The 23,383-nt window shown below is 52.1% G+C and overlaps 1 protein-coding gene across 1 annotated transcript in view; it reads left to right on the top strand.

The window, feature by feature from the left end:
* Positions 1-14,545: 14,545 nt before the first annotated feature.
* Cacng5 (calcium channel, voltage-dependent, gamma subunit 5) overlaps positions 14,546-23,383 on the top strand; it is a 42,238-nt gene continuing 33,400 nt past the window's right edge. Inside the window, exon 1 of the mRNA XM_005402148.1 lies at positions 14,546-14,657. The gene's annotated coding sequence lies outside the window, so the exon portion shown is untranslated. The remainder of the gene's footprint in view (positions 14,658-23,383) is intronic.

The raw sequence follows: 23,383 nt of genomic DNA on the forward strand, positions 1-23,383 counted from the left end.
TTAAAACAGCAAATATTTGTTACTTCACTGTTTCCATGGAGCAGGAATTTGGTATTAGCTTAATGGCGTGGACTGACTCAGGATCTCTGATGATATTCCTGTTCCCAAACGCATTTCAGTGAGCCCGACCATTGATTTGTATCTTTCTCTTTTCTACTTTAAATGAAAACGTCCCTATTATTATAATATGTACACTTGGGAAATAAGAGAAAAGCTAGGACAGAATAATAAAATTCACACGGCACAGAGCATGACACAACACAGAGACAACCTCTGAAACATTTCAGTGTATTTTCTTCCTTTTGCACATATTATCTTACATTGTGGAGAACATAATGAGTATCTAATTCTGCATCCTGCTTTGTGAGTATGGATACATAACTTCATGTAAACAGAATACTGCAAAAATTTTTCTTCAAACCTTTAACAACTTTTTCTATGGAATATTTTAAATGGATACTATTATTCAGAATGAAAATACTTTCTTACTAATTCTCCTATTGCTAAATGTTTGGGGGCTTCCAATTTTTTAATTACTTTGAACAATTCAATGAGTGTCACTTTTAGTTCTAAAATTTTGAACATATTTAGCTTTGTTACCTCAAGTGGATTCCCGGAAAGACAACTGAGATGTTTGGAGATTGTTGGTATTTGTTTCCTGTTTTACCTCTTAAACCTTTTTTTCCACGGTGAATTCTCTTGCCGGTAGATCAACTAGTGACTCATGTTTCCGTTTGTAGTCAAGTACCTTCATTCATTCATGCATTCATTCAACAAACATTTATATGAGCACTGTATTATAAACCTGGACTGAACTAGAGAATGTGTTAGGGATGCAGTGGCCACCAGAACTCATAGTCCAGAGCATCGCTGCCTTCCACCCTTTCCATAGGGTTTGAAATGACTTGCAGACAAAACCCTTCAAACAAATAACAAAATAGACAAAAACCATGCCTTTTCCAGAAGAATCAATAAAATTGCTGTCAATGATCCTCAAGCTTGGCTTTGTATTCCTAGCACACAGTGATCAGCTCCATGGTTCTCATCCCTGGAAACAAGGATGCTGTGTGTTCCTCTGGGAAGGAAACCCCTTCCTGGCACTTGACTCCAAAGGAAATTTCTTGGGTATGATTTTATTACATGAGAGAGATACTGGCAATATAAGAAACGACATCTGCAACTACATTACGAGGTGTTTCAAACAATCGAGGCAGCAGCAAGTTCCCAAAGGCCATCTAATGACTGGCATCAGCCTCAGGGCATAATACTGAAAGGCAAACACACGAAGGTGACCGAAGGGGAAGTTCAATCCGGCAGCAAGGAAGCAGCCAGGGATGGTCACCTCCCTGTAAGAACGGAATTTAGAATCCCTGGAGGAAAAAGCGCAACGGGATACCGTGTTTTATCTGTCAACTTGGCAAAAAAGGTAAACGTTCTTTAAAAATTAAAGCCCAGTTTTGGCAAGAGGTAGGGAAGCCGGCTCTCCCAGACCCTGTGGGCGAGAATATAAATTGGTGCAATAATTTTGGAGGGCCGTCTGGCACTGTGTAACAAGAGTCTTAAAAAAATGTGCTTACACTCAGCAGTTCTGCTTTGGGGGGTTTTATTTCTTAAGGAAATGAGCTAAAAGGTACACATGCGGGTAGTAGGAGTTTGCTCTGCTCGGGCTCTTTGTATGCCAATACCCACAGATGGGTACAGCAGGCTTGGCTCTGGGTATCTCTGGACCGTGGTGATATTGAGAGATAGATTTTTACAGTCACTCATTTAAGCTTCTCAGCTTCCCTCCCTCTCTCTCTGTCTCTCTGTCTCTCTCTGTCTCTCTGTTTTTAAAACCTTTTGTTTTGAAATAATTTGAGACTGAAAAGAATTTGCAAAAGATACAGTACAGCCTATTCCCATATACTCTTCACCCACCTTTCCCTAACGTAACGTCTTACATAACCACAGCATATCAGCAGATCCAGGACACTGACACAGAACAAGGCTATGAAGCAAGCTACAAGCCTTATTTGAATCTCACCGTTTTTACATACACTCACTCTGTGTGTCTATGACCGTGAGATTCTATCCTATGGGCAGATGGACGGAAGCACCGCCATGATCAGGGTGCGGAGCTGCTCTCTGCAGAAAGTGACTGACCTGTCCTGGCCTGCTAGTCTTTCCATGCCCCCAGCACAGTCCCTGGCAACCCCTGATCTGTTCTGCACCACCATAACTTTGTCATTTCCAGAACATGATGGAGGAGGAAGGAGGGGAGGGAGAGGAGAAGAATAAAGGAATTGAGACAGTGGTACGTGGCTGCATCAGTTTCACCTGAGGAGTGTAAACGTTATGTAGCACACACACGCACTAATAAACTAAAAAAAAACTTTTAAAGAGTATTATGTAAAGGGAAGCACACTGTTCATAACGTGCTATGTATGTTTCTTCTTCCTTTCAGCTTACCTGTTTTCTCAAACTTTCAATGCACTCCACCTTCTTTGGGCCCTCCTTAGCTTCTGGTCATCCTTTAGTTCCTGCACCAATCGACTAGCAGGTCTCCCACCGTACTGTCCCTGAAAGAGGGAGGCTGTTGGCCTGGTGCTCTTTTGCGCCCAGGGCGCTGTGCACCAGAAGGCCTGTAGATTGCCTGTCTAGCTCGGGTCCCTCCCACTGCTGACCCACTCATCTGTGGCTGAGGGGAGTAGGTGTTTGACACAAAACAAGGCCACTTCAGCCCACCCTGTCGTCAGAAAGGGGAGCAAAGTGAGGCCCCTCTGTGAAGGGCTGGGTTGGCATGTTTTATGTGGCCCACCTGCTGCCCACTTGGTTGGAAACAGCACAAATGTCTGTGGCTACCTGTTGACCATACCGCCATTCTTTGCTCGTAGAACCCTACCTCAAGGTGATTTGGGGTCACCAGGTGTCCCCTGGACCCTCCAGGGCCCTAGAGTGATGGATGCTCTTTGATATATAAGCCAATCATGGGAATTTTATTTTCCTGGCTGGCATAGGCAGAAGCCTGCAATGAGACACAGTGAGGACTCCTGTGACCCAGTCCATGGCCTCCAAAAGGCCTGCAGGAATGGCCTGGGCTGCAGGCAGGTCCAGGTAGGAGCAGGTTGACTCCAAAGATGAGAGAGCATCTAGCAATTTCTCCAGGGACCACGTCCCAGAAACCAGTGGCTCCAGAGAGAACAATTTATAGCAAAACAAAACAGAACAAAAACCAATAAACTAACTTATGGAGAAGAGATTAAAGGCCAGAGAAGAGATGCCAGGAAATTTTATTAGGCTGAGAAATGCACTGTAATCATTCTTTTGCTTTGTTTTGGGGTTTTTTTTTTTTGAGAGTCAGGTGGGTCATGTGATTTCCATGTCTGGGAAGGTTCCTGTCCCCATCCCCAGGCACCTGACATCCCATCTGCAGGCTTCACGGTGATTTAGAAAGGCTCAGAAGGCTGTCATCTTGTCCAGCGCTTTTGTTCCCCTAGGGCATCCATGAAATCTCACTGCCCTAGGGAAGAGCTATGGTTTGTGCTTAACTATAGGTTGCCTCTATGACTAATTGTCCAAACCAGGACACGTGTGAAAAGTGAGAGAGAGCTGTTTATTCAACCAGAGCCAGCCAAAGCACCTGTGAGGTCATCCAGCAATGTGTCCCACCCCCAGCTCACCTCACCTTTTGTGAGCCGCTCCTCCCCTACTCTAAGCGTGCGACTTGGATGTTGTATCTATTTCAGGGTCTACCAGCCTTGGCACTGTTGGCATTTTGGACTGCTTTACTCTTTGTGAGGATGATTCTGTGTGCTGCATCATGTTTTAACAATATCCCTGATCTCTACCCACTCGAGGTCAGTGACAGTACCTCCTTAAAATGTGTCCAGAATTGCCCAATGTCCTCCAGGGAGCATAATCACACCCATGGAGAGTCCCTGATTAGTCATCCCACCCCCATCATTCCCAGGAAGAACTGCAGGCCCAGGGACACTTGTGAATTAAGCTCATCTGCACAGCTAATGGGGTTTACTCCTCTCAGGGAGAAGAGGGTGAGTCACAGGACAGGGCAGGAGCAAAGTGGCACCCATAGAAGACCCCTAAAGGAGGAGGGAATATATACACCTTCCTTTCCATTGTTGTTTCAGGCACCTGTGCTGTGACAGGCAGGACCTAGAGTCTGCATGGGAGAACATCCGGGTCTGTCCAGGAAAGTGGCCTCTTTGGCTCCAGAGAGCCAATCTGAGGTGCAGTGCCTGGCCAGGAATGAGTTGCTCCAACAGTGGGGAGTACTGCATCTGGCTACCCTATCCTAGGATCCTAATGGAGTGAACCCCAAGTCAGTCTTAAGCTCACACAAGATGTGAGAGCACTGAACCCCACTGATCTTTATTTTGCTCATCTGAGCAATAAATATTCACCAACCTGCCTCCCACGCTGCAGGATAAACCAGGGTCCTCCTGTGCACCCTCAGAGGCCATTTTGGAGACCAGAAGCCTCTGGGGATGGCCGCTATATCCTAGTGGAAGATGACCGCACCTTTAGCACACTAGTGACCAAGCTATTTCACAAGGACTGGGTCCAAGCCGTGGTAAGAGGAGCAAAAATCCAGTCTTCATGTGACCACAGACCACGCTGTCTGAGGAAGAAAATTCAGGCATTTAGGGCTGAGATGCTTTGCTCTTATGTAACCATTTTTAAAATGTGATATGTGCACCCACGTTTATAGCAGTACAGTTTGTCATAGCTAGATCTTGGAAACAACCCAAATGCCTATCGACTGAGGAATGGATAAAAAAAGATGTGGTCTTTTTATTTAATGGAGTACTACTCAGCCATAAAGAAAGATGAACTGGAGACTTTTACTGGTACACGGATGCCACTTGAACCCACATTGATAAATGAAATAAACCAGATGCAAATGTGTAAACATCGTATTGTCTCTCTAGTGCGAGAAGCTGAAAGAGTAAATAAGATCCAAAATGTACAATAGATATTGTAAAATGGGAAGAAACTTCAAAAGGAAAGAGAAACTGGTTTTGGGAATGGAGAAAAGAAGAAAGAAAAAGGAAAAAGGAAAAAATATGTATGTACATATATATATGATAAGACAATTACACTACTAATTTCTCTTAGTTAATTGAAAGGAAAGTTTTGTCTAATATTGTTTGAACAGTCAAATGCTAATATCTTGTACTCTGAATAACTAATTTAAAGATAACAATATGCAATGTATTAATCATTGTTACTCCCCTATCATATTGCTTTGGAATTTTGTTTTTTGTGGTTTTTTTCTGTAAAGAAAAAAATAGTCTATTTCACTCATGGAGAAAGCCCTCAGAATTCAGAGCCAAGGGGGCTATTCTCACTTAATTAGGGTCACGTCTTGCTCCCTCCTACTTTGAAGCCAGTAGATGTCTGTGCATAAAAAGTCTCAGTTAACATTTAGTCCAGTGATTTTTAACCAGGACTGATTTTACCCAAAAGGAGCATTTGGTGACAACTGCAAATGTTGTGGTTTTCACACCTGGGGAGAGTGTGCTCCTGGTATCTAGTCGGTAGAGACCAAAGATGTTGCTAGTATCTCACAAGGCATGGGGCAGCCCTCACCCCTCAAGAAAGTGTCAGTCATTCTGTTGTGCCATAAAACTGAGGCACTAGCGTTTGTCCTGCCCTCCAGAGAACGGGGGCGGCTGCCTCTTTCCCACGGGGAAGTCAGGAGGCCCCATGTGACTATGGAGGGGAGTTAGCTCTTCTCAGCTTGTCCTGATCTATCTGTAGAAGAATGGCTTAGCTCCCTGGTGAGGCCACTTCCGGTGAGGTTTTGGAAAGATCCCATGTGGTCCTAACCTAACCGGGACCTTCCCAACTATGGCCATAAGTGGCTGGCGCTGGTGATGTCCATAGATTCACAGAAGTCCCCCCAACCAGGAGAAGCACAGCTGGCATCCCTGACCGTCCCCTTGGGAAAGGTAGCACCTGCCTCCCATCAGTCACCTTCCTGGGGGCCACGTTGAGGTCCTGGTGCATCCAGATCTCTCAGTACCATGTGTTCTAGCATTCATTCCCTCCTCTCCCCTGCATTCATGCTGCCAGCACTTGCTCTCGGAAAAGTGCCTGTCACTCAGTAGGTGACTATGAGTGAGCTGCGAACACACCCCTTCTCCACAGGGATTTATAATTGAACACGCATTAAAACTTAAGTAATAACAGTCTTCCCTGGCTACTTTCGCCAGACCCTGCGCTACACACCTTGAAAATATTATCTTCTCTATTCTCACCAGATTCCTTCAAAGCAAATAGGATGAGCACAATTCCATTGTCATATGACGAACCCAAAATAAAAGGATCAAGTAATTTATCAAAGTCACTGGGCCAGTGACACAAACGAGATTTCATCTGAGATGACTCATTCTGCTCCAAAGCATGTGCTCTTAGGCTGAGTGATTTCCCAAACTGCTGGGCCTTGATTGAGTTACAGATGAGCAGGGGCCACGCTTAAGGAGCTCCTGAGTCAGTCACCCACAGCTGCGAGCAGCCTTTCCTTTGACCTCAGGCCACCTCTGATTCCCATCCTCTTACACAGGGTGAGGAGCAGAGCCTGCGCTAAACTCTCAGCAAGAGATAGAAACTCTGCCAGGCAATTTTAGGCACTGGCCAGTAGATGGCAGTGATGGCGAGAATGGCGCTCTCCCCTATCCCCGTGCAGGAGTAGAATTTGCGATCTTGCAAGTAATGAGTGAGGGGCGTCCTTCATAATCAAGGTCCCCAGAAGCTACAGGCTCTTAGCGAAATCAAGGCAGGCTCGTTTTCTGGGAGACCTATTTGCTAGGCCCAGAGGGAGCCCTGCCTCCTAGAACCAAGCTCAGTGGAATCCTGCGGACCTTCGCTTGCTCAGAAAGCACAACTGGAGCTGGTGGCAAAGCCACATTACTGGGACTTCAGAGACCAGCTCTGCCCCTCTTCACCCCATTCTTGTCATCTACATCTACTGCACTCCCTGCATCTGACCAGTAGGGTCTGCACTCCACACCCGCTGAGATGGCAAGGAAAGGGAGATAACAAGGGTGGGTGGGGATGTGGAGAAATTGGAACCTTCATCCATGGCCGGTGGGACTGGAAAATGGTGCTGTTGCTACGGGGAACAGTCTATCAGTTCCTCTAAAGGCTGAACATACAATCATGGGATGATCTAGCAATTGCACTTCAAGATACATGCCCAGCAGAATCAAAGACAGGTGTCCAAATAGATACTTGCATACCCACGTTCATAGCAGCACTAGCCCCAACAGCCAAAAGGTGGGACGATAAAAATCCCCAGCAATGGATGAATATATAAACTGTGATATTTACATACAGCAGACCATCACAGCCATAGAAGGGAATGAAGTAGCAATGCATGCTACTGTATGGAGGCGCCTCAGAAACACGCTAAGCGTAAAGAGCCGGATAAAAAGGGCTACACAAATGGCCTTTGGTATCCTGGTGGGAGGTTCAAGGCCCCCAGGGGTACTAAAATCCACCTGCTTGAGTCCTTTATTTAAAGGCATGGATGGGAGTTTGACTGAGCCTGCAGTGGTAGCTGGTGGGTCTTTCAAGCAGATCGAGGGCTGGAAGAAATGATCATGGCGGAGGGGGCACATTTGGCCCCCGCCCCTCCTGGCTCCTCCGTGGCACACACAGCTTTCTTCCCACAGGCTGCCTGCCTCTCAAACCATCTTTCAGGCAAAGCTTTTTGCATTAGCTTCAAAGCGAAGAAATGGCTATTTATAATGCTATTTTCTGTCATCCTGGGAGCCAGGGAACTGGGGAGGTGGCGTGAGTCTGGTCCTGCTTTCTTTGTTCTAAATACATGAAAATTTTTCATTTCTTGACTTTTCTCTTTGCTCCCATTCCCATCCTCACCCTGCTGCCCAGCTCTCCCTTGTTTTGGAAGTCTTCCCTGGCCCCACCATGCTGCTGAGGTCCACCCTGTGTGGTTTTTGCCCTGGGGGAGGTGGCCGGCTACTTGGCCCTACCTGGGACCATGGAGCCAATGACAAGCTTGCTGACCTTATGGCCACCACGGTCACTATTCTCAGGTGATAAGCCTCGGGAAGTTGTGGGGCACATGTCACCAGCCCTATTTAACCCCCTATGGTTGGTACGTGTGAATCCATGATGATGCTGGTGTAGACTGTCTCATCAGATGACATCGCTGCCTGCTTGAGACCCAACGGCACCAGTCATCAGAGCTGTTCAGTGGAGACAGGAAACGCCTGGTGCTTGTGCGGCCGTTAGCATGCTTTGTTTGCAAAGATCTTCCCCAAACCACCTGGCGCTGGCGCGTAGGCCCTGCTGGGAGCTGTCCAGATGCTGACCTATTTGGGCGCGGTCTCCCCGGGTCACCTTTAGACCTCCACTGCCGGGGATTCTTTTCTGCCTGCCTCTGATGTACTCTGCTCCACCCAGAGTTTTTATTCAATGTCGCTTCCTGTCCATTCTGAGCAGTCAAAGTGGAGCAGTGTCTTCATTTTGCAGAGGGCCACCCTTGGCCTGGGAACTGTTTTAGAAGCAATGATCTAGTTCCCAAAGGGACGAAGCAAGGGAGCAGAGGCCGAGCAGCTTGTCTCAGGGGAGCAGAAAGGGCAGCGTGGAGAATGGCCCTTGGGGAAACGAGTCACTGCTCAGTCGCCCAGGAGGGACATGGGCGGCTGTGCGGACGCTGCCCGGTTCCACACTCGGCTGTGTGGAGAAGAACAAGTATATTCCATGGAGAGCAGAAATCGGCTCTTCACCCACAGCATCTGGGACTTTGACCAGGGACCTGGTGGGCTGGGGAAGGGAGGAAGTGTCGTGGCGAGGGGCGAACGGAGAGAAGTGACAAAGGAAGGACTGAGCCGGGATGGGGTACAGGCAGTGTCCCTAGGCAGCTCCCCACTGTCCTGCCTGGAAAAGTCAAGCCCAGGAGGAAAACGGAAGCTTGGAGTCCTGAGCCGCTGGGCATGGACGACAGGGGAGCGAGCTGTTCCACCCGGAAGTTGAGCAGAGCCCCAGCATCCGGGGCTCCAGCGGCAGGAAGTATTAAGTGCTGGCCCAGCCTCTGTGTTGAGGAAGAACGGAGACTCGGTCTCTTGCTTCTTGCAGCCCAATATTCCTTGAACCCCCTGGCCCACCACCCCCTTACCAGCCTCCCCACTTGCCCAGGTTCTTGGCCATGTGGATCTTGACACCCCCTGGCTCCCCCAGGGACCCCGGCTGCTGTGCCCAGTGACCCGCTGCCCTGAAGATTTGGGCTGCTGTTTCTCCTCTCAGCACAGGCAATGCCCAGGCAGATGGGACCCGAACCAACCCTTCTCCTTTGAGCACTGTAATCTGCTCATTTCCTGGGCAAATTACCTCTTTAACTCTCCCTTTCCCCATCGGCAAATAGGGTTAGTCATGTGTTAGCCTACTGGCCTGTCGTGAGAAGCCAACACATTAACACACGGAAGCACTGAGCGTGTGTATTAACCGTGGTGGGCACTGATAGCGTTACTGCTAATCGGCTCTCCACCAGGGGCACTCTACGGGGATTCAGCTCCTCCTGTTCTGGCCTGGCCCGGTTTCATGTGCCCTCCTTCTGCCATATTCCCTGGGCCTTCTTCCCTGTCCCTCACTTCTCTCTCCCTCGAGCTCCCAAGACACACACACACACACACACACACACACACACACACACACACACATCTGAATGCCCTCAGGTCATGCCCACTTCGGACTCGACCTGGATCTCCGGAGAAGCCCTGATTCCCTCCCACCCCAATGCTGCGCAGATCACCTGTCCAGTACCGAGCACCCCACAGCAGTCACGACAACCCCTGAGACCCGAGGGTGCACCTCCCTCCCATCCCCTTGCGCACTGAGACTGTAGCCCCTCTGCATCTAGATGAACACGTCGGAGTGTTCCGGAAGTGCAGGAGAGGGCAGCGGGAGAGCCGCATCTGGTCAGACAACGCTGTGTGGTGGTGACGAGCAGACCCGGGGGTTACCGTGGCCTCCAACAGCACTCTCTCTCTTTCTTGCTCATGACACATGTCCATCAGAGGTGAGCAAGGAAGTGCCACTCCTCCCTCGTCATCTCATAGGAATCAGAGGGACAGAAGACGTCTTGTCTCCTGACTCCACAATCCCAAAGGCAGGGAGCCACGGCTGGCAAACTCCCACCTGGAGGTGACGCATGTCCCCAGCTCTACTGGAGGGGGCGGGCTGGCTGCCTGGCTGGGACACCTTTCCTCCTCCTGAACACAGCCGGGCGTTTCCCTTGATGTGTGCACAGGGCGCAGTCTACAAAGCCAGATGTGCGTGTGCGTGTTTCTAATTAAAACCTACTGCAGGAAGCCATCTAATTTGCCGAGACTGACCCTGGATTCAGAGGAAGTGGGGGCTTTATGTGTCCAGATGAGCACGTCAGAGTGTTCCAGGAGTGCGGGAAAGTGGGAGCATCTGGGAAAAGTGCAGAGTATCTAGTGCAGGGAAGCAGAGGAAGTGGGGGCTTTGTGTGTCCTCGGCCAACGGAGAGCGCATGAATTATTGACAGGATAGAAAAAGAGGCCCAGAGAGGAAGGGCTGCTCCATTATTCATCAGGCCTGGAGTCCCCAAGTCCCCAAGCACAGCTGCTGGCTTTTACACCTACAGCACTTTCCCATTATGTCTACAGTGAATATTTCCAAGGCCGGGTGTTGGCAGCCTCCAAGCGGGGCTCCCGCCCACGCCTCTGCCACCGCAGCCTGTTACCTGCCACAGGCCCGGCTGCTGCTGAAATGTGGGCCGGATGTTGGTGCTGCACGCCCACCCACCTGCCCCCCTGGCTCCCTGCTTCCAGGGCTCAGAGTCTGAGGTCCAAACCTCTTCAAAGAGCCAGAAAGAGCAAGGCATGGTGGTGGCATATACCTGTAATCCCAGCACTCTGGGAGGCAGAGGCAGGAGGATTGCATATTTGAGCCCATCTCAGGAAAATTAGCAAACCCTGTCTCAAAACACAAAAGGCCGTGGGGTATAGCTCAGTGCAGCCCCCTTCCAGCCTTCCACCCCCCTGGCAAACTTCTACTCATGCTCCACAACCAGATCCAGGCAAGACAAGTAACTTCTGTTAAGAACCTACCATGACTTGTCTTTGCACAAACAATTGCACTGAAGTATCACAGTAACCCAGTGAGGTCGGGGTTGACACCAGCAGCGGCTGTGTGTATGGGGTCTGGTGCCGAAATTAAAATGCAGCCCCTGATCAAAAATGATTGAGAATTTCAAAATGGCAAAAGAACATGAAACCAAGCACAGAACCTTCCTTGGAGGTTCTGCAGGTGTCCAAGTCATACACTCATGAAGCCAACCCTGGTAACAGCAGAGCAAACTAAAGCTCAGAGAGGCTAAGTAACCTCTCTCAGGTCACACAGATGGATGGGGACAGAGCCATTCGATGTAACCCACATCCCTTTTCTCTCAGCCACCCTTGCCTTGAAGCCTCCCCAACTTGGCCAGGCTAGAGAGAAGTCTGTGAGCCCCACTGGGACTCATTTCCCTTTTAAAATGTATCTTCCAAAGACAGGCAGGGAGGCCATAGATCTAGACTTTACATGGGCATTCAGAACAGGGTCTGGGGAGCAGGTAAGTGGGCATTCAGCATCATCAATCAGCTCTTGGTAGGAGACACCCTTCCCCAGCCCCTCTTCCCTATCCCCACCCCAGCAATCTCATCACCTCGCCCCTCCTCACACAGGATCAGCTGCCTGAGGACATGGCTGCTGCCAGGGGTGGTGACCCTGAAGGACACGGGTCCCAGGCCAGCCTCTCTGGCCCTGGCTGGGAATATTAATTGCACACCTTGAGCATGGCGTGTCTCCTGGCGGCTGTACCTACTTTCATCTTTCCTATCATTGGTCCAGCTCCTCCTGTAGTTACGTTTAATGGCTTTCTTCATGACAGCTTTAGTCTTGGGGAAATTTATCCAACTCATAGTCATTCATTTGGCAAACACCAACTGTGCACCTACTATGTGTCAGGCCTTCTGCCTTTAAAAGCTCATAGCACAGTCGAGGACTTGGATGGTATGCTCATCAGTGCTATACTAATGACAGCAGGACCAAATGCTCCTGGGCCCAGAAGAAGAAGATGAAATTAATTCCTGGGTCAGAGGGAGCAAATTAAGATGTTGAAGGATGCACAAGAGTTTTCCAAATAGAGAAGAGGGCAAGAGAGATGGAATTTGCACATTGAGAAGAGTCTGGCAGTGTTGGGGGTTGAGGGTTTGAGATCTGTGAGCACTGGGGCCAGCTGAGAGACGTGGGCCCCTGGCAGGGGGTGAAGCCTCTCTCCATCAGGGAGTGGGGGATGGAGAGCAGCACCCCTGGTGCAGGCAGGGAAAGAGAGACAGGAATTTTCTAGGTTCAAAATGCTGTGCATGGAAACCAGAAATATCCTTTCCAAAAACCTTCCACCATCCCAGCCGTATGCGGGGCCCCACTCACATGTGGCAATGTCATCTCAGAGACACCCAGGTCAAGAGACTTTAGTAAGACAGCTGCTGCCACACAGTTCATGACAACTATGTTCACTACTGATGTTCATTATTTGGTAACCTACTTTTACCCCCAAACCTTTACATATGCCACAGATCTTTGGCCCTGTCATGGCCTGTAGGAACTTTGCAGATTGTGGTGGATTGACAACTGGTGGTCAGCTTATAACCCCCAGCTGAACTGAGTAAGCCTGGTGCTAGGTGTGGGAAGCCCACCTGAGGATTGTTGCCAGCAGTATAAGAGGGAGAACTGGAGAAGAAGTTAGGCTGATGGGAGCTGGTAGAAGCCATTGGGATCCTGTTGGAAATGGAGAGAAGCTATAAGGAGCTGTTGGTTTTCTTGGAGGAGCTTGTCGTGCTGGTTTTCCTGATAAACTCAGCTGTTCTCATCTTCCAAGGAGCTTCAGACCTTGTTATCTCAGAGAACAGCTTCGGTTCACTTTGGGGGAGCTCTGGTCCTCGCTCTGAGCATCGCTTCCTGGCTCTGGAGGGGAAGATGGTGCACTGCTCGGTCTCCTGGAGAAGCTTGTCACGTTGGCTTTCCTGATGGGAACTCAGCTGTTCTAATCATCGCAGGAGCTCGGGACCTTACTGTTGCTAAGGATGGCTGTGGTACTTTTCAGGGGAGCTCTGGTTCTTATTTTGAGCGTCGCTTCCTGGCTCCAGTGTAGATCCCTCAGCGTGCTGGCACGTATCCTTCATTCCGCTGGACAGACTTTCTAGCTTCCACCACTAATCTTTGGGCCTTCCCAGCGCAGATCCATGAAACAGGCCTGCATGAGACATTGTTATGGGCTCTGGACCTCCAACTGGACTCACAGGAGGCACTGTGAGGAGCTTTAGGTCTTCAGCTGGACTCATGCAGGACATTATCGTGGGATCCAGGCCCTCAGCTGGTCAAGATTCTTTGGTCTTTAGTGTGTGGAGAGATTTCCTGCACTCTGTGTATATGACTCTTTGGGTGACTATTATAAACAACCTTATAAACCGTGTGTCCTATGTTATACTGTTCCCCATGAGGTATCCCCCAAACCACAACACAGATCTCCCAGGGAAAGCTCCAGGCTGGCCAAGCTTCCCCGCTGGAGGCTCACCCCTGCAGGCCGCCCTATCTGAGCACAAGCTACACAGACGTGGGAAGCAAAGGCATGGTTGAAGCTGCACTGCAGAGGAATGAGCAGAGCTGGAAAGGAAAGGCAGCCGAGAGGATCCTTGAAGTCTAACAGCTGGACAGCGCCCTCCCCTCCAGCTGCCGCTTTCATGTTAGCCATTGACCGACAAATATTTTACTGGCACATTCTGGGCCCAGAGAACAAGGGAAGCAGAAAAACTGCAGGAAGAAGAAATCTGACAATGTTAGGTGCCATATATATTTGCATTTTATAGTTTATATGGACAAACAGTTTGCTTAATGCCCCAAGGGAAAAAAGTCATCCTGGGGTTTCAGAGCTCAGAGCCCAGAGCTAGCCAGACCTGAGCTGCAATCCCAGCTCTGCTTTTTCCGGGTGTTTGTCCTCGGGCATGACATTTCCTGTCTCCGGGCCTCGGTTTTCTACTCTGTGAAGCGGGTTGTTGTGAGAGTTCAGTGACCTGCAACACGCAGAGCCCTTTGGCCAGTTCCAAGCACAAAGTAAGTGCTCAGTAAATGCTAGCTGAGTATGCTGTTACCCTGCCGTCATCTTATCATCTTCATTAAAAAAACAGCACAGTAGCAGCAGAAGCAGCTGGCTTTGGAAGGGGAAGTCTGACTCAGGGAAGTCCTCAGCCAAAAGGCAGGCGGCCTCGAAAGCCTCCCTCTCCCACAGCCAGCCCCCACTTCTCCACCTGCACCCCTGCAGGGGCGCTCCCCCACCGCACCCCCAGCCTGGCTCATCTCCGGGGGAAGGCAGCGGCCCCGGGGTCCCAATGCCGCCTGCAGCTGGCGGCGCTGGATCCGGGAAGCCCCGCCTCGGCCCCGCCTCGGCCCCGCCCCGCCCCGCTCTCCGCGGGTCCCCAGCTCGAGCAGCGGCGGCGGCCACGGTCACCCGCGCCAAGCATCGCGGGCGATCGGACGAGGCGGGCACCGGCCTCCTGCGCGGCACCTCGCGCCCCGCCGGCGAGGGACCCACGACCCCAGGTCCGGGGCGCGGCCGCTCCCGGGAGGTAAGAGCCCGTAAGACCCGGGAGACCGGCTGGCCGCTCCCCTGGGGCCGGGGAGAGGACGATCTCTCGCGGGGCCTGGGTCACTGCTAGGGACAGGGGCGCGTGCGTGCGTCCTAGAAGGGGCAGGGTGTGCGTGTGTGTGTGTGTTTGTGTGTCTGTGTCTCTGTGTGTGAGAGAGACAGAACGTGCTGGAGGGAGCGATGGCGCCCCCTCTTTGCAGACGTTCTTGGGCAATTTGCCCACTCCAGACTCCCACCACACACTCGAGTGGGGTTGGCGCCAATGACATGGGAAATGCAAGAAGGGAAAGCCCAGCACCTGTTGAGCTGGGGTATCCGTCTTTGCCCTGCAAGCTCTGGGCTTATTGCAACCCGCGGGGTGGCCCCACTTCCCCAGGGGGTTGCACCCACGTGTAAGTCCCCGGTCTGTCTGCCCAGGGATGTCTACTTGCTAGGGACTCCTCTGACCTGGCTTCGGGGACCGTAAGGATGCCCAGGGCGAGCTGATAGGAGAAAGTGTCACAGCCCGGTGCCCCCAAGCAGGGATGGGACCTCGGGGAGTGGGCGCTGTGGAGACGGGACAGCAGATAGAGGCTACAGGAAGGCACCCCAAAACATTTCCACAGCCACCCCAAAGCTCCTCGTTTAATTACGTGCCCTCTTTGCCCTCTTCCTAATTTGGCAACTGATGAAGATGCAGCTTATTAAAAATTTTAAAGTGAAATCAGAAGTACCCCCCCTCCCAGACCCGGAAAGGGGATTGGAAAGCTAATTCCAGGGTACCTGGCTGAGGAGCAAAAGGCTTCTCTTCAGACTGCTGGACAGAGCCACACGCTCCCCTTGACCCTGCCAGGCACATCCACCGCCCCTTGGATGGATGAGGAGGCTCTTGTTCAGAGAAGCAAACAGATTCCCCCACTTTGCCCCGGATTATTGGTGTCTGGGAGAGCAGGATCCAGGTCACCAGGGAACCCAAGATGGGGCTCCCTCTCAGCCCCCCAGTCTGCTCCCCTTGCTACAACCCTTGATGAATGAACAACCTGCTACCCTGGTTAGCGTAGGGGTCCCTGGCCTGCAGCTGATGTCCTGGTCTCAGGGCATCTCAGGACCAGGGGCATCTTGGTGACAGGTTCGCTCCTCCTGCTACTCCCCTGCCTGCCTGAGAAGCCCTAGCCGTGTCTCACTTCTCTGCTGATGTGGTGCCTGGGAGTAGCTGAGGGACCTGAAGGTGCCTAAAAATGGAGAGATCTGCATGTGTGCTTGGTGAGCACCCCTCAACTCCCACCTCCCTCTCACTCTGAGGGAGGAAACGGAGCAGTGGGGCGGCTGTGTGTACTGAGGGCTACCGTGTCTACACATGTCTCCTGTGACAAGGCAGGGAAGTGGCCCTGCCATGGGTGTGGCTGCTGGCAATGTGAGGCCCCCAGCGTCTCGGTGGACCACACCCCTGAGCCCCTGAAAGTGAGTCAGAGCTTTTTGACCTGGGGCTGGGCAATTTGGGGTGGTCAGTGATGATCCCCCTGCTAGATCACCAAGTCGCTGTGGAACCCAGGCCAAGCCACAGAACCGCTTGTAGCTTAGTATCCTCACCGTAAAGCCAGCCAGTGGGGTGCTGTGAGAACAAAGGTCACAGATGACTGTCCGGCTCCCTGGGAGGGTCCTGCGCTGCTTGCTGGGCCCCTGCTTTCCAGCCCTCAGCCTGACTCCTGGACACTGAGCTTGGGGAGGTGGACCGTGCCGCAAGGAGGCCTCAGGCATTCTCAAACCCAGGTGATGTGGCGTGTGTGTTATAGCAGAGTAGGTCACAGACTGAGCTCAGGTTCTCAGAGTGACAATGAAAGAGCTGTAAGCCAGTCTCTTCCATGCCCCTCCTCTAGGGGGAGCTGGCACTTCCGTCCCCAGGCGCATTTTCACGAGATCGCTCAGCCCGCTAGTAATCTGTCATCCCACACTGGGTCTGGGGCCACTTTTACTCTCTGGTAGAATTAGGGCCCCATGCATGTGATTTTAGGAGCCCCAGGAAAACCCTGGCCCACAAAGTATCACCCCTTCTCCCCAAACCTGGTGTCTGGGCCTAATATTCCATCATGAGACGCTCGGTCCTTTGCTATATGTGAAGGGGGTTGTACTCCCTTGTACCCACGTAGCTCAGACACTAAACGTAGTTCAGCCGGTTTCAGGACCTTCCAGAGGAAAACGAGAAGACAGAAGAACAGAAGACAGCAAAGAGAAAGTTGGGGGGAGAAAAAGAAAAAGCTGCAGGGAGAAGAGAGACTTGGCCAGCCTCAGCATTCTGCAGAGAAAGGCACAGCTGCTAAGTCCAAGGAGTCCCGGGAGGAGGGGGAGACCGGGGAAGGCGAGGCAGGGGCTGACAGCGGGCGGGGAAGTGAGGAACCCAGCGGGAATCGTTGGAAGCATGTGTTTGACAGTGCTGGGCGGCGAGCAGGGCTCCTGCAGCAAAGACAGCCTTCCTCTCCCTCCCGTCCCCCTCGGCACGCAGCAGCAAGGCAGCTTTGATGGGTTCTATACGGAGGCGTTCTTTACAGTTGGAGCCGGGGCTGTCACACTGTCTGCTTAAAATTGTCCATGGCAATTTGTTAGGTCAGCGGGATGAGGAAGTGTCCCCCGCCTGGGATGCGCTGGCCTCGGGGAGGTTGCTGCGCTCGAGTCTCCCGAATGCCCTACATCCTCAGTCCCTCTTATTGCCTCTTTCTGGAAAGAAGCAAAACAGGAGCTCCTGGGTTGAAGCTCGAGGGAGGCTGCTGGTGGCGGGGGTCACCCTGAGTGGATTGCGGTAGTGCTTCCCTGCCCAGCTGGCAGCTCCAGGCAGTGTTTCTATAAGAGGACAAGTGTTGGGTGCCAGGGGTGGGGGGTCAGGTTCATTGTGGGAGGGGCGAGCTCGCACCACTGGGCCTCGGGCAGCTGACAGCAGGGACTGGTCCTGGCTCGTGACAGTCTGACAGTGAGCAGTGTGCATCCCCATCTGGGTGCTGCAGCAGGCAGACCCTGGTCTGGAGGGAGACGTGACAGGCCACCAGCAGGACTTACCGCCGTAAGCACCCAAGACAACCGTTCTCAAGGCTTACCCTTGATCATACTTGTTTTTAAATAATAAAACATGACAATGATGACAGCATCGTTTTGCTCTTTTGTAGCAAGCATTTATTCATAACAAGAGCACCTACTATGTGTGTGCCAACTACTGATCTAAGGCACAGGGCTACAACTGTGGTGCCATTTGCATTTGGGGCTGGCTTATTGTTGGATTTGCTGGTGGGAAGGCTGTCCCGTGCGTTGGAGGATGTTCAGCAATGTCTCTCTGGTCTCTACCATACTATACATCAGTAGCGTGCACACCCAAACACACACACACACTCACACACACACACACAGCTGTGACCACCAAAAATGTCCCCAGATATTGCCAGATAGCCCCTAGGGGAGAAAACAGCCTGCTGTTCAGAACTACCAGGGATATGTCTATGAATAAAACAGAAAAAAAAAAAATCAATCCTGTTCCCTTAGGAGTAAAATTCTAAAGAGGGAGATGAGCAATGACTCTTCTAAAGATGTAAAATATGGAACCAGCCGCACGGGAAGAAAGCTAGAACAATAAAGGAGGGTCAGAGGCCAGGGAAGCAGGTGGGGGCGGGGCTGCCATTTCCAAAAGGGACATTTCAGCACAGGGGTGAGGCAGAGGGAGCGAGGCGGGCAGAGAACTGGGGAAGAACTTGCCAGGCAGCAGCAGCAGGGCAAGAAAGTTAGAGAACCAGGAGGAAGCAGCCGCTGCTGGGTGGGGTAGGCAGGAGGGCCACAGTAAGCCTGGATGGCTGAGGACCTTGAGCTTTCTCTCTGGGGAAGGAAAACGGCGTGGGTGGTAAGCGCTCACTACCTGCTACAGTGATCCCGTAAGGTGATTGTTACTTCTTTACTTGATGCTTCAGTAGAGAAAAGCAAGGCCAAGAAGGGTGAAGGAAGTTGAGGGGTGCAATTGGGACACAAAGTTGGACAGTTCACGCTTTGTCTCACAGTAAGCTGTGTACCATAGAACCACAAAGAGCCGAGTTCAAATCCCAGCTCGGCCCCGTACAAGCTCTGTGTAGCCTAAGTCGCGTCCACAACTCTCCTAGCTGCTGCTTTCCCAGGCGCTGAGATCCCCACTTGTAGGGGGGCTGTCAGGAGGGAGGGTTTGCCCTCTGCAGTCCAGGCCACTCCCTGTCCACGCGTGTGTGCAGCGAACTCTCGTTCCGGTTCTGCACATCTGCTCTGGAACAGTAGCAGCACCCCATGGTGAGGTCAAGGTCGGCATCCCAGGAGGTCAAGGGAAGTTAGTGCGCGCTCAGAGCTGAGGGGAAGCCGCCCATCCTGTGTCCCTGGGCTTCAGGGTCTGCCTGCGGCCTTGCTCCAAGAGGCCAGCCTGCCTTCTCCTAGGAGCGAAGGCTCACTTTTTTTTTTTGGTACTGGGAATCGAACTCAGGACCTTGCTCTTGCTTGTGCCACTGAGCTACATCCCTGGCCCGGCTCACTTGACCTGAAAGGTCCGTGTGAGCCCAGGTCCCTGACATTGGCTTCATTCCCAACACTCTGTCACCCAGGACACCTAAGCCTCAGAGTCAGACTCTCAATTAACCCATCAGGCAGGTTCTTGCCGTTCAAGTGGCACAGGGCAGAGGCAGAAACACCCCAGAGAGCCGGAAAAAGAGATAGATGCTAGAAGCCCACACGACCCCCCCGATAGTGCTGGCTGCTGAACCCTTTTCCCATGTGGCGCTGTCTTCCCTGAGGATGGTCTGTAATGACAGAAGGCCAAGGGAGGACACTTCCAGGACTTCCGGGCATGCAGATGTTCCGCGAGTGTTCTAAGAGGTTCGAGGGCCCTCTCCGGAGGGGTGTGGCCTGCCCAGAAGTGTCTGCACCTGTCTGAGCCCTGTGCAGGTTGCTGTAGGGGTCTGTGTGCTGCTTGGTTTCTGAGGATGTAGGGATGGCCCCGCCGTCGGACTTTGCCAGCAGGCCCTGTCCAGGAAAATGTCCCCAAGCCCCCACTGTCACTCTCCTTCCCTTGACCATCTGCAAATGATGCCCAGTGCATAGCGCCCTTTCTGCACCCTCCCAGCCTCACCAGCGGTGCTACGCAGGGCAGCTGTGGAGAGCAGCAGGGTGGCTTCCTGCCCAGGGTTCCCCTGAGGGAGAAGCCCTGGCCTATCGATGGCCATCAGGACAGCCAGGCCAAGGTCTGGGTGCTCTCACTGCGTGTGACCTTCAGCAAGTCCCCATTCTTCTTCCCATCACAGAGAAATGGGGTGGCAAACAGAATCTGTTGTCTCTGTACCTACATCTGAAATTCAGACTGTGTGCCAAAGAGCTGCCTGTCTCCTGAGTCTGCAGACCTTCCAGCCCAGAGCTGAATATGCCGTGATTCCTTGAAAATAAATCCAGAGACGAGGCACCACAAGCAGATGGAGCCATGCTGGGACGGGCGCAGAGAAACAGAATTATTTTATTACACAAAAAGCAAGGGCCGGGAGAGGGCACCGCGTCCTCCTACCTCTGCTCGCAGTGGGTTGAGAAGGGGGCCTACAGAGGACACCTGGAAACGTGAAACTGACTGCAGGGTAGTGTGGCCGCCTCCCAGCAGAGGAGGGCTAGGCAGCGAGATGGTTAGGTCCTGGTCTCACGCGTTTGCATCTGACCACGACTCACTGCAGAGGGACCTTGACTGAGTACTGGCTGGTTCTCCCTGAGCTTTCATCAAGGCTAACCACAGATAGTAATAGCATGGTTGGGAGCGGTTTGGTAGCTTGTTTACTGCTATTGCTAAGAAAGGAAACTTTGGGTGAGGAGCGGGGCTCAGAGTGGCTGAGCAACTGCTCACAGTCGGTCCCTAAGAGGTGAGGCCAGAGTTCAAACCCAGGTCTCTTCAAAGCCAAGCCTGTGAGCTCGTTCTGCTTGGTTAGCTCAGGTGGAGCTAACCAAGGGTGATGGCAGTAGTTTCTGTTTATGCCAGAATGTTTCGGAAATGAGACGCATCTCTGCGCATCTAGAGCATAAATCTGAACTGGTAGGAAAAAGAAGCTCCCAAGATGTAGACCTGGCGAGATTCTGGGTGGACCTCGCTCCTGTGATGTCTCAGCCAATGAGGGGTTCCCTGTGCTCCCCGGTGCTCAAGCCTGTGCTGCCCTGCCCGGGTCACAGCCACAGCTGGGCAGGGATGTTACAGGCCTGGACAGGAGCTACACAGAGGGAGACAGCGTGCACTGATACAGAGGCGCCTGGTGGCCGTGGAGGCAGGTGGAGGGGCTGCTCTTGCCTGGGTGGGAGCCAGCTGCCAGCTGGCGGGGTGGTGGTGGTGACGGTGGGGTGACTGGAATAGGCAGTGCTGGAATCCCTCTCCTGCAGGAGTTTCTCAAGCTGCGCCAGGAATCTGCCTCCCAGCAGCCAGAGGCAGGGGACACAGCTGAGCAGGAAGGGACACCCGGACGAGGGGGTCGGGGAGCGCTGGTTAAGAAATCTAGAGTGATGAGCCAGGCAACCGATCTACACCGTCTCTGTGAGGGAGCCCAGGTCCCACTAGGAGAAAGTAGCAGACAGCAGAGAACTCCTGAGAACTAGCTGGCCGGTGTTTAACATCAGAGACTCCTCAGCATCCATGCAGCTGTTCTTGGACCAGGCATGTGCAGTGTGGGTGACCATGAGCTCGGGATTTCAAGCCCAGACAATTAATCGGAATGAACCTACCCCCACCTGGGCGGGGATGCTGAGAACATGGGATCTGAGCTGCATCAGTCCACGGGACCTTGGAAGCACGATCTTTGCCTTTGTGTTCCTAATTGCCTTGAACCTAAGATATGGCGAGGAAGAGCGACTGATTGGGTTGGTGTGCTGATAAAATTGAAAGGGAGTTCGCAGACAGCACATAACCAGCAGTGCCCAATACAAGGACAGCCGCGCTATTTGTCTTACACTAACCATAACCATAACCCTAACCCCAGCACCAACCCCATCTCCAAACCTAGCCCTAGCCCTAGCCCTAACCCTAACCCTAACATCAACTCCAGCCCTAGGCCTACCTCTAACCCTAACCTCTAGCCCTAACTCTTAACTCTAACCCTAAACCTAGCCCTAACCCTACCCTAACAGGAGGAGTAGCTGAAGAATATTCAGGTTTTCAGAGCAGCTACCTTGGGCCCCATTCTACGCCAACACTTTGCTCTCGTCTCCTCTGACCCCCCCACGGCTCCCCCTCCTCCTCTTGGTTTATGTGCATCCGTGTGTGCTGTGCACCCCTGAAATCCTGGTGGGTCATATTCTTTGATATCAATACCTGCAGTCTTCAGAGGGCTCTAGATACAATGTCTACCATTCTGACCATCTGGGAAGTGTGCAATTCAGCGATACTCAGTACATCCAAGTACTGAGCAGCCATCACCACCAGGTAAGGCATTTCCATCACCCCACAAGGAAATGCACCCAACTAAGCAGCTATTCTTCATTCCCACTTTCTCTGAGACCTTGACAACTACTAATCTATTTTCTGTCCCTAGGGCTTTGCCTCTTAGGGTTGCTTCATGTACATAGGATCACCGTCATGCAACATGTGGCCTTTTGTACCTGACTTCCCTTCACTTGGCATGTTTGCAAGGTTCATCCATGCTGTAGTGTGTGTCAGTACTTTACTCCCATTCATGGCTGAATAGTATTCCGCTGTATGGAGATACCACATTGTCTATCTTGTCATCAGCTGGTGGATATTTGGAGGACACTTAGTGATGACCGTGAATGTTGCCATGAGCATCCCTGTGCAAGTATTGAGCGCCTGCTTTTTCAGTCCCCTTGGGTATTTCCCTAGGAGTGGAACTGCTAGGTCACTGGAAATGCCAGGCATCACCGAGTGAGCCCCCACCACAGTTTTCCACTAGCAAAGTATGAGGGTTCCTATTTCCCCGCCTCCCCACCAAAACTTATTTTCCTGAAAGCCTTTGGAAGCGTGGTTACCCATAGTTTACAGATGTGCATACGGAGGCTCAGAACAGTTAAACAACTTGCCCCAGGCCACCCAGCTGCTGGATGGCGGAGCCCGCTCAGCCTCCGTCCAGTTCTCTTCCAAGGCTCTCGGGAAGCCACAGCCAGAGGAGCTTTATTTGGTTCCTGCCTCCTGACTGTACCTGGTGCTCCTGTCACCCAGAGTGTCCCCTGGGATGCTACACCTGGCAGAACCTTCTCTCTAAACAGATGCCCATGGAGGATGCATCTGGAGGCACCATCCTGGCACAGGTGGGCAGTAAGCGTTGGGGTTCAGCACCTTCTACACGGGACAGTACAACTAGATATCCCACCCCGCCCCTGCCAGGGCCCCAGGAGGCAGGTGATGTTTTGCGTATGTGTGATCTGGGAACTGAACCCAAGGACTACCTGCAGAGCTACATTCCCAGCTATTTTTTAATTTTGTTTTTTACTAAAACGATTCAGGGTCTCACTAAATCATTAAATTGCCCAGGACGGACAATTTGAGAACTTGCGATTCTCCTGCCTCAGCCTCCCAGAGTGCTGGGGTTACAGGGATGTGCCACCACGCCCGGCTGACAGGTGAGTTCCCAGAAATCTCTTGGTTGGTCTCAAAGTGAGTGGCTGCTCGCTGATCAGTGGCCTTCGTTTGCACCTCTTGGTCCTGGAGCCTGGAGAGCCTCACCAAGCTCTGAAAAGGTGCGTGCCAGTGCCCAGGGGCAGGGT

Source organism: Chinchilla lanigera, unplaced genomic scaffold (genome assembly GCF_000276665.1).
Source record: "Chinchilla lanigera isolate Chin_1 unplaced genomic scaffold, ChiLan1.0 scaffold00077, whole genome shotgun sequence".
NCBI classification, from domain to species: Eukaryota; Metazoa; Chordata; class Mammalia; order Rodentia; family Chinchillidae; genus Chinchilla; species Chinchilla lanigera.